Raw genomic sequence first — 11,027 nt, 5'->3', positions numbered from 1 at the left:
AAATAATCAACTTTATATTTAGTTTTTATGTCTAATAAGCAACCTCCTTTGTGCTACAGTTTGTTTCTAAGCACATCAGAAGAGAGAGAGAGAGAGAATCCACATAATATCTTAATACGCTCACTACAGAAAAAGCTAGTTATTATCAACAACTCCATAATTCTAAAAAATCTCAATAACCAATAAGTAAAAAAAAACTAGGGCAAAATTGAATTAAAACAAAAAAAGTGAAGTTTTCAGCTATGCTAACTTAACTTGTTTCCACACATAATAAAAGGCCTATAAAATATTCTTATAAATTTCAAGTTATTCTAGCAATAGTTTTCAGTTCATAGATTAGGGTTCTGCAAGAGACAGATTAGTTTCAGTGCGTTCACGTGGTTCAGGACTTGTAGTATCACTCTTGTCCTTAGCTTTGGCATCTAATCTTGCAGCAAGCAACTTCTCACGTCTAATTTCATCCTCAACACTCTGAGGTACATCAGGAACCAACCAGTCCAGGACAGCACCCAGAATAAAGATCATATGCTAAAGAGAGAGAGTCACACACACATACATATGACAGACAATACGATGTTCTCTTACTTCAAACAATATAATGAAAGATAGTTTTAGCAGTCCACACATGCCAATATTCCAATGGAAACTCACCATTACTATCTACTTGTCCACGGAAACTAATTTAAAACATCAAATATTTAATTAGCAAACAGTAGTATCTAACCGACAAGTGGTACTAGGTATAAAACATGGTCCATAATCTGATCTGATAGGAGCTGCAGCACCATTTCCTTCTGTTGTAAAACAAATTGCCTATTTGGAGCATTATTATAGAATTCTTTCGTAAGTTGCAACAGTGAAGAAAAGAAACATTCACGCTAGTCATATCTTGTAAGCTTTAAAATCAATGAAAGGCAAATAAAGTTCTCTATCATTTCCACTTCCAACCTAAAACAGATAAAGTTATACAACAAAATTATTTATGCACTTACAACTTTCACCATTTACATTATTTTTTAAGACTTTGTGACCGATACACAGGGAAATTGGTCGATTGGACAGGATTATTTGTTTTGGTTCAGTACCATTTAATAATAGTTAGTTAATGGAAAAGCAGAAGTGCCCAAGTAACAAATTCACAGCCAGTGTTGTTGCGAGCTTGGCATTCATTTTCAGCACTTGTATGGTATTGTGAATTGTATTTATATACTTCACGATCAATAAACTGGGAGTGACTGCAATCAAAAGGGCATTGGTAACTACACACAAATTAGTTACAAATCGTAACAAGTAAAACCAGGCTCCAATATCTTGAGCGCGCTCAGCTACAGGACGACGAAACACTGTCACAAATTTGTGTGCATCGAGACGTATTTCAATAACATTATTTAACCAGGCAAAGAATGGAGCAAGTGGAAATGCAGCCACAAAGATAGTACCAAATCCATACTGGATAACTGTAAAATAAATCAAAAATTTAATTATCACTATAATTCTAGAGACCAACCTAATTCCAAATATTCAAAAAGAGCCCATGAATAGACAGAGGGACTTGTCATAATCTTTTTCCCATCGAACAAAGAATCATCTTCCTCTTTTTTCTTTGCCTCTCTCCTTTCTGTATCGCATAAATTTCTTTATGAGTGTCTTAGCATATCTAGAGATTATCAAATGTCATATATTTTCAAAAAAAGAAGTATTGCACATACGGGACTCCGAGTTCAGTGATATCATTCAAAACTTGTTTACCAACAAAAATAATAGTCAATTGAATAGTCAGTTCCATGAGACAACCATATTTGAGCACTCATCCAAACGGAATGCACCAATACGTAGATAACCACCAGGATAGCCAGTGAAACTTATAAAATACACAACATTAATAAATTAACTAGAGAACAATATTACTTACTTTCCCTTGAAAAAGGCAATGTAAAAAATAGATGAATAAAAGTTAATGAACTGGAAGAGATACATTTTGAATGTAAAAAATCCTCATACTCAGTAGAAGTACGATGAAGTTCTAAAAAAAAGATCACATGATATTGCACAACAACAACAACTTACCCCATGATGTTAGCCATGTAGCTAGTCGCTCATAGACCTGGTCATGATAATAATAAAGATTAATTGAATACAAGAGCCATAATTGATACAAGCAAATCACAGCACTAGGCACCACCAGGGAGGCTTTCAATAGCTCGTAGATGGCAGTGGAGACGGCAATACGATAAATCAATACAGCAAATACAATACCGAGAACAGCTGCAACCATGGTCAACAAAATGCTGAAAGCCAATAGAACTTTAGGATATACAAATGGGGAGGTTGAATGTATTCATATCGCTCCAAAACCACATTATAAATTTTAATTGCTTCCTTTTTTTCCTCAGGAATCTTTGATCTTGCGTTTAATAGCTTGAACAAATTCTGGTCTCTCTCGTTGTTCAGGCTGCTTCAAAACCAAGAGTGTCCCATTGATATTGCAGTTGAGCTTCTGTTTCTCTTCCAAAACTCCAAAAACAAGACAGCTAAAGAAAAACATATATAAATTGAACGGGAAAATTACAAAGTCCTTTATATATACCCCAACAAGCCATGAATGCAGCAAAGAAGACAGTCCCTCCATAATCAAAAGTAATGAAACATGTGCAAATCCCATGATGATTTGTAGTACCAAAAATCACATGTATCATCACAGAGAGGACACATGTAGAAAATTCTCGGAGATTTTCATCACAAATTTTCACGACTAAAAAGAAAAGGTTATAAAACTATTTGTTAAATAAAAAAAGCAAGCAATTAGTACTATATTTAAGTAACATACGCAGGAGCATTGAAGTTAGATGAAACAGTGAAAATCAATCAATAATCATAATCAATACACCAATAATAGATGCCCAAGTTAGCCATGTAGTGTAGAATCCAACCAAGCAAAATAGAGGCCACTTTTTTCTCCAAAGTAGTGACTACAATGACAAGATTAACAAATAGAAGAGAGAGAGACAACTTACCGAATGTTCTCCAAGGTTGGTACTTGTAAAAGCTCTTAGGATGAGACCACTCATAAAAGAGAAGCTAATAAAACGATTTAACATGAGTGCTGTTTAAGTCAATAAATAACTCTGACGTTCATTGTCAATTTCAGCATCAGCCTTCTTAGTAAAATCTCCCTATATAAAACAATAATAATAAGTTGTAGATAATTAACTACATACATCCATGAAGTGGGAAGCTGAGGTAAAGGAACTGTTCTGCAGTAGACGAGATACACCCACTTGATCCTCATTAGGCCCATATTGAGTGTTCTCAAGGATATACCACACCTATAATGTTTATTTACAATTATTGGTCTTGTGGAAGACATATCTAGATAAGCTTACAATAGCACTCCTTGGAGCAGAGCTAAAAAAATTTTTTCTCATCATCAGAACCTACATAACTAGAAGACATAGATCATTACAATTTGAAACTTAGTCAAATATATCGTACTCAGCTCTGTTCTTTCTAATATAGGGTGCAGTGAAATAGTCCTTGTGTTTAAACTGCTCGGAACTTTAGGATCAAAGAACTCAAATGGATCACGAACATTGATTTTTGCTAAAGAGATCTCGATACCATTCTTTTTCTCTACGAGGAAGATCGACTTCCTACAAAAGAGTGGATAAACATTAAATGAAGCAAACATGATTATTACCTTAATGGGCATACAATCAGTAGATCCTCTGCTCCTCTCTCAAGAGCACGGAAGGTTGCATGTATCTTCACAAAATAAGTCTCCCCATCATAATACTATAGAAGAAAGAATATTAAATGATTTGCTTGTAGTATGAGCAATATACTTTAGGGCTCTTGCACTTCAAAACTGGAGTCCTCTTCCTCTCTAATTTCTCAAAGAATGTCTCTCTTTTTTCTTTTCTCTTTGTCACTGCTCTTTTTTATTTCTTCTCCAGTGCCTTTCTTGTCAATTTTGTCCTTGTAAGTTCGGACAAAGTCTGAGAGACAATAAAAAGAATATAACTATTAAGACAACGGTCCCTACTGGAAATATTGGAAACTATTACTAACCACATCAAAGACTATATAACTAATTATATTAGAACTGAAAAGTTGTAACAAGAAGTCCTAATCACAGCACACCAAATTATTCATTCACTGCTATATCAGTAAGGTGTGCTTGTAGTACACTGATAAAAACTTAAATCACCAGAAATAGAGCAAATTATAGCTGATCAGAGGAATACAAGATACTACATTTACATTACTGTCATAATCCCTATGGCTTACAATTCCTAGTTCAAACTGTTAGTATTATTGAAAGGTGGTCAGCATAGTCAACCAAACTATGAATAAATATCAACAACCTGTTAATACAATCACCTATTGGAACTAATCCTTGAGCAATCCAATCCACAATACCACAACTCTTTTCTCACCTTGTAAATCTGATGTCACAATTACAATGTATTATGAAGTATTACTAGTTCCAACTGACCAGCATCATTCTTGTATTAAATATCGTATGATGTTAATTTAACTACTGAGTCTTACCAATTTTTCCGACAAGTCGGCGGGAGCGCCTCTCTTCTCCGATCTTGAAAAATAACAGGTCTATCGGTGGTTCGTTGCTGTCTCTCGTAGAAATAAAATGATACAAATATAAGTTAGGGGCAGGCGACGCTCTTACTACGGATGACTGGACTGCAAGGTTTACTTTCTGTTTGTAAAAAATGCAAGCACAACATTAGTAGAACCGATTGCCGTACATGTTTACAACTCCTAACTTTTGTCTTGAATCTGCTAGCAGCAAAGAATCTTGGAATTGCCAAGTTAGAAACCAGAAAACAAATGGGTTCAAAAGTGGTGTTCTTAAGCCTCTTATGTGATTCAAATGTCCTATTTCAACTAACAATTTTAATATGATCCTAAAATAACACTGACAGATTACTTTTTTCTTTGTGATATTGCTGACAGTTAAACCAAAATGTTAATTGACCATACTACTAACCCAATAGAACTTGTTTTTAAAAAATAGAACAGCGCGTAAAAACAAGAAATGAGCAAAAACCACCCTTAATTTGTAAGCCACCATCCACTAGCAACTTTGTTTGAAAGAAACATTTGCCATGCAAATTTTGCAACATTGTTTGTTCACATTGGTTCCTCACTGTTCAACAATGTTGAATGTAAGTCTAATAATAATAATTATATAAGAGGTGGTGATTTTAAACATGGGGGACTTTGTTTTACAGTGTGGCCAATTGGGGCAGTTGATGCTATAATATTAGCCATAAGGCAGAAGAGAAAGAAAAAAGAGTGAGAAACCACAGTTTTGTGTTTTGATCAGAGATTGCTGCAACACAGACAGTTGGTATGGGGTAACCATTCAACTACTTCACGAGCTAGATAATACTTCTCTACTGCAACTTTCTCTGAAGTCTGAATGCATGGAACAGTACTTCTTTTAAGGAGTTTGCCTCTGTACTAGTTGTACCCAAAATTACATACCAAACACAAGATTGTGCGAGATGCCATTCCTCCTGGTGAGCACTATGCTGTCACAACTGAGATATCTAGCCAACAGGTCAGTTCGTTGTTCACGCTGTACTCCACTATGAACGTAAATCTATATAGTGTGAAACATTTGAAAGCTTGAAATATTTGTACAGAGATTTTCTGCCCATCTATTGGAAAGATATAATTCCAAAACATGTCAAGCAATACTAGAGTACACTCTCAGAAGACTATTTATGAAGGTAAAATCAACATGGTTTAACAATTACAGACAACACAATGATTGGAGTATTGTTTAACATACGTCATATGAATCAACTGGATAGTGTGACAATGTATGTGATATGTGGTGTGGACAGCCAGCTTGTGGATATCCCTGCCAATCTGTCGTGGCAGATTCATGGTCTGTGAAACAGCATTAGGAAAATGATGTTAAAAATGCAGAACTGCATTTGGAATGGTTTTCTAGTATCAAAATGAACCCAGAATATAAGGTGTTTTGAATGTTTTCCACATCACCCTCTTTGTAACTTGAACATTATAAAATGCTTCATAGCTCATGAGCTACGTATTTGCCAAAGAGGTCATGAATTCATAAAGACTGTCCTCTTTCCTCCTTTGGCCTTTTCCATACAAGCATTGCTTTAATTGAGCAGAATACTTCCTTCTCTTGCTTTGCCTTTTAGTAATGAGTGTTCCTTTTTAATAGGTAGGGGCCTTTTTGTAGATCTAATGTCCCCTTTCATCATTCCATCATAATAACTCACACTCAACTGCATCAATCTTCCTATAATGAAATTAATGTCACACTATAACTGTCTTTATAGGTCCCAACAACACAGAGTGACTGGCAATCTATAGCAGATAAGATCATACAACAGCTATGGAATTTCCACACCTGTATTGGAGTGTTAGACGGGCAAACATATCATGATTTCACCCCACCCAACAGTGGATCTGATTACTTTATTTACAATCACTTATTTAAGCTATTGTCTCTGGCAACTTAGATCTGAATACCAGCTCCTCTATGTACATAAGGATGCATGGCAGAGTCTATATATATAGGATGGTTAGTGGGGTTGATGGTTAGTCCTCTGTTAGTGAAGGAGGTATTTGGGGGGGGGAAGGGGGGGGTTAGCACGGGTCCTGTTATCGTTATCAAGGTGCTGTAAAGGGGTGTTCAACGTTGGTGACATTCTCTGAACCAAACTCACTCGGCAGAGATGCGGTCGTGCAATGTTTTATCTGTGTGGGGTGGGGGTGGCCCATAGGGGTGGGGTGAGGTCGGGTGGTGTGTGTGGGGGGGGGTGTGTGATCGTGTGAGTGGGGGTTTGGGTGGGGTGTTCTGGGTCTGTGGTTGACCGGGGGGAGCGCAGGGGCGGGACCGGGGGGGTCGGGTGGGTGGGGGGGGGGGGGTGGGGGTCAGTGGGGGGAACCCATATAGGGGGTGGGCGGGCGGACTGGGGGGGGGGGGGAGGGGGGGGGGGGGGGGGGGGGGGGGGGGGGGGGGGGGGGGGGGGGGGGGGGGGGGGGGGGGGGGGGGGGGGGAGGGGGGGGGGGGGGGGGATGGGTACTGAAGGAGGGGCGTGTTGGTGGGGGAAGGGATAGGCTTAGGGTCAGGTAGAGCCAGCAGCAAGCCGGCAGGACAGGGTGGACACACATTTGGATATTTCCTTGGGACTCGAACGTAGGATTCAACTGGTGGTCATGACACCAATATCATTATTTGCCCAGAGACAGTTAAAGTGGAATGTCGACTTTTGGCCTAGTCTGTTTCATTATTTGCATAACTATCTTTGGTGTCATGCAACTTCTCAACCATGTACACCTCCCACCTGGAGCTTGGATTCAGAGATTCAGTATACCACGTTACTCCTCAGCAAGAGGTGGTGACATGCAGCCAAACTAATGGAATGATATCCTTACATAGGACATAGGGCAGGTAAGTGCCAAAAAAAAATAACAAATATACAAAAGGAAAGGCAAAAAGTATACATACAACATTTTCGGCTAGGGAAATACCTAATTCCTCTGTCAGGCGTGGCATATGAACCTGACGATAAAAACAGAGATGATATGCCCGTGTGACTACCTTAAATCGCATAACAATTGTAGATTTTGAACAAAAAACTTTGGTGGGTGGTGGGCAAGGTAGGAGAACAATGTCTGGCAAATCAAAATGTTTGAAACTCACCTCAATGTGATTCACGGCAAGTTTAGATCAGTTATTTTGGGAATAATAAAGTCACAAGGGGGGGGAGGGGGGAAAAGGGGGCAAAAAAGGGAAAGGGGGAATGCATAAAAAAGGGGTTCAAAACTTTCAGTCGGCGGTTGATCTAATTCAGGTGCTGAACCCAGTCCTGTTTTCCTCTTCTTTTTCTTAACCTTTCTTCTAGCTAGTTGTAGACGCTGAGAACCTTTTTTTCTTTGCTTTCACTTCTTGCTCTACATGTTAAATATCGGCAACCTGGCAAGTGTCTTAACATGCACAACCCTGTTGATTTCCAACTGAACAGCCATGTGCTCCTATCCCTTCTTTTCCTTAGTCGGTCTGTTTTTGGTAATCTTCAGAGAAGTATTGCCCCATGATGACTTTTGAGAAGTGTAATAGGCAATCCTGTTCTAGTGTCTGTCCATGCTTTTGTTTTTTTGTTTCAGAGTCGAGAGCTTGGCATTACTGCCTCAAAGTACCGCTCACGCCTATTTTTATTTTGGACGAGGTTGTAGACTGATTCAATGATGACAAAAGGGTTAAAGGATTTAAGCTCGACACTTTGCATATGGGGTATGGCAATTGGCAGGCGATCGGTTTGCTATAAAGATTTTTCTAAACACAATAACTCTAATCGGAATCATAACTTCAGATTATCGACCTGAAGACGGTTAGGAAAACTAAAACTAACCTCTCACTACCGCACGGTTTCAGATCTTATACACTACTGAGTGATCCAGATTTCCTTGTGACATACCCTTCAACTCGGGGGGGCCCCAACCTGAGAAAAATCTGCACCTGAATTGCAGAGTGTCCTACCTGGAGTGATCTGTATACTTACCACTTGTTGAATGCTATCAGGCTTTAACCACACACCGTTTTGTGGTGCCACCATGGACCAATTTTGGGTAGCCTGATGCGATGTGAAACTCAGCCAAGGATTGGGTGGATTTATCTGAGGAAGACAAAGGTGTACATACGAGTTTCTCATACTTATACCCCTCTCTCAGAACGTGTACTTTTAAGATTGACATGAGGCACTGCCAACTTTTCGAAAACCAACCCACACAGAAGCCCACAATTGCATGCTCAGAAAAAAAGGAATCCTTACTTTGTTGTCTGGTGTGATTGTATCTCCAACTTAACCTTCGATTTCAAAACTCCAAAAAGAATGTCCCAAAAACACCGTATAACACAAAGCTTTTTTAAGCTTATATTTCATATAAACATCCAATAATGATTCAGCACATGTGCTTGAATTTTAGACTAGTATAACGGGGGGGGAAGAAACTTGAGAGAGTATGTCGTATGTCGTGATATCATTCTCATAGGGTGCATTCTCATCATCACTCAATCATCATTTTGGAAGAGTATACTACATAATGGAAGGAGGCCAAGTAGCACGAATGCTAGATTGATTGTCAACTTACGATCCCTAATTAAGTTCACTGGTATGACTCATTTCTATGGAGAAAATGGATAACCTGACCAATTTTGTGGGTAACGGGAAAAAGAGGGTAAAACTCTTTTCGCAGACTTGAGCATAAGTTAGGAAACGTCAAGTGAACGGTTTGATGGAAGTGAGTGGATGGAGGGCGTGCTAAATACAGGGTTTGGTATTCAAAATATCGACAGGCACAACTCATCGCCCTAGGGACTGAGGACAATGAAACATTAGCAATTACCCAGCCAAAAAATACGTAGGAAAATTGAAACCTTTTATCCTATGCTGATATTCACTCATTAATGGCACGAGTTCGAATGACAAATGTGGGGTTCAGAAACATCGAGAGTGGTATTTTCTTCTTGATGTTAACTGCTTCATGTGGAACGCTTCAATAAGTACTTTGGGATTATATTTATTCCTCTCAACCTGTCACCGCACGACCTTTGTAAGGGAGGGAAAGATATGTGTTGACCGCTCGTTTGTGTGGTACTGATTCTATGAGAAAAGAAAAATCTATAACTACGAGCGTATGGTGGAACTGGTATTAAATATTTCATCCGATTCGTTAAAGTCAAGAGTGGAACCAGAGTTCCTCCTTTAATGACGATACAGTAAGTACAGAGAAGCAAGCACTGAAACAAGACACTCTGGCAACAAGGTCTAGTCATACAACTTTCTTTACTTTTCACTTCTACAGTAGGAGTCGAGTGGAACCTGGTTTAGAAGGAATACTTATAATTGGTAACTAAGGACAGGAGCATGCTTTTAGAGGTTGTTAAGCATGGTGTAAAGCCAAAACAAGACACTCAACTGGAAGCTTGTATAAGGATTTCAACTCCCATATAACATCAAAAAGTACATAATTTTTTAAACACCATAGAGGGGTTGTGGCACCCAACATAGGAGTGGGCTTATGCTTTAGATCGAGTTCCTATTCGGGAAGGGAGTCATAACGAATACGTACTGAAGGCTGGTGTATGCATTTTCAGGAAATTCGTGTTGTCAAGTTAAAGCCAACATTTTGAATTTTCATTTGGTTGTAAAAAGGTTGGAGTGCTATTATTCAGCGGAAAACCTCCAGGTTGCGCATATCATATTGATAGATGCTTCAAGTAAAGTACCTGTCTTATGCTGGGAAAAGGAATTCGAAGAGAGCATGGTGGAACCATGTTGAGAGAATGGAAGTTTGTGTTTTTAGGTGAACGAATGCGTGAGTACGATTCAGAACATATCAAGTGGTATGGCGCTTGGTACTTGTACATGTTAAGCTGGAAAAGATGATCTCCCATGTTCCCATCAATCAGGGTTCACTGCAACTTAATTTCCTTGTTGCTTCCTTTAATATTATCCTACCTACACCCAACCTGCAGACGTCAATTGGCATTATTGCTGTTGGTGAAGAAGCCATCATTACATCTCTTTTTATGCTTCGTGTCTCAATTTTCAGGATGAAAACCAAGCATCCTGATTTAGTAGATTTCGACATGGATGATTCATTGAGATGTTGGCCTAACATCGATTCAACTGACAATATAGAAAGTCATGATTCAGACGAACGTGTTGAGGCAAGAAATCAAGATGCAAGGGGTTTATCAGTTGACCTGAATCAGTCATTATGGATCTGAAACAGTGTATGGATGAAGGTGATCCACAGTTATGCTCTGGAGTAAATAAATTTATGTTAGATACAACACTATGACGAAATCACACTCAAATGCACTGATGTCTTCAGCTTTTCATTGCTTTGGTTCACAACATAATCCTGGAACTGTGACATGTGTTCAGGGGGTTGGATTCGACAAGGTAGGCGGATTCCTGTGGCAAGCTACTGTTCGGGAGACGAAAATATGG

At 38.8% G+C, this 11,027-nt stretch overlaps 1 pseudogene; it reads right to left on the bottom strand.

Moving 5' to 3' along the window:
* Positions 1 to 1,102: 1,102 nt before the first annotated feature.
* Positions 1,103 to 10,345, bottom strand: LOC121366981 (annotated as a pseudogene).
* Between the last annotated feature and the right edge of the window lie 682 nt (positions 10,346 to 11,027).

The sequence above is a fragment of the Gigantopelta aegis genome, unplaced genomic scaffold (genome assembly GCF_016097555.1).
Source record: "Gigantopelta aegis isolate Gae_Host unplaced genomic scaffold, Gae_host_genome ctg8098_pilon_pilon, whole genome shotgun sequence".
Taxonomy (NCBI): Eukaryota; Metazoa; Mollusca; class Gastropoda; order Neomphalida; family Peltospiridae; genus Gigantopelta; species Gigantopelta aegis.
This window is presented reverse-complemented; position numbering and strand designations above follow the sequence as displayed.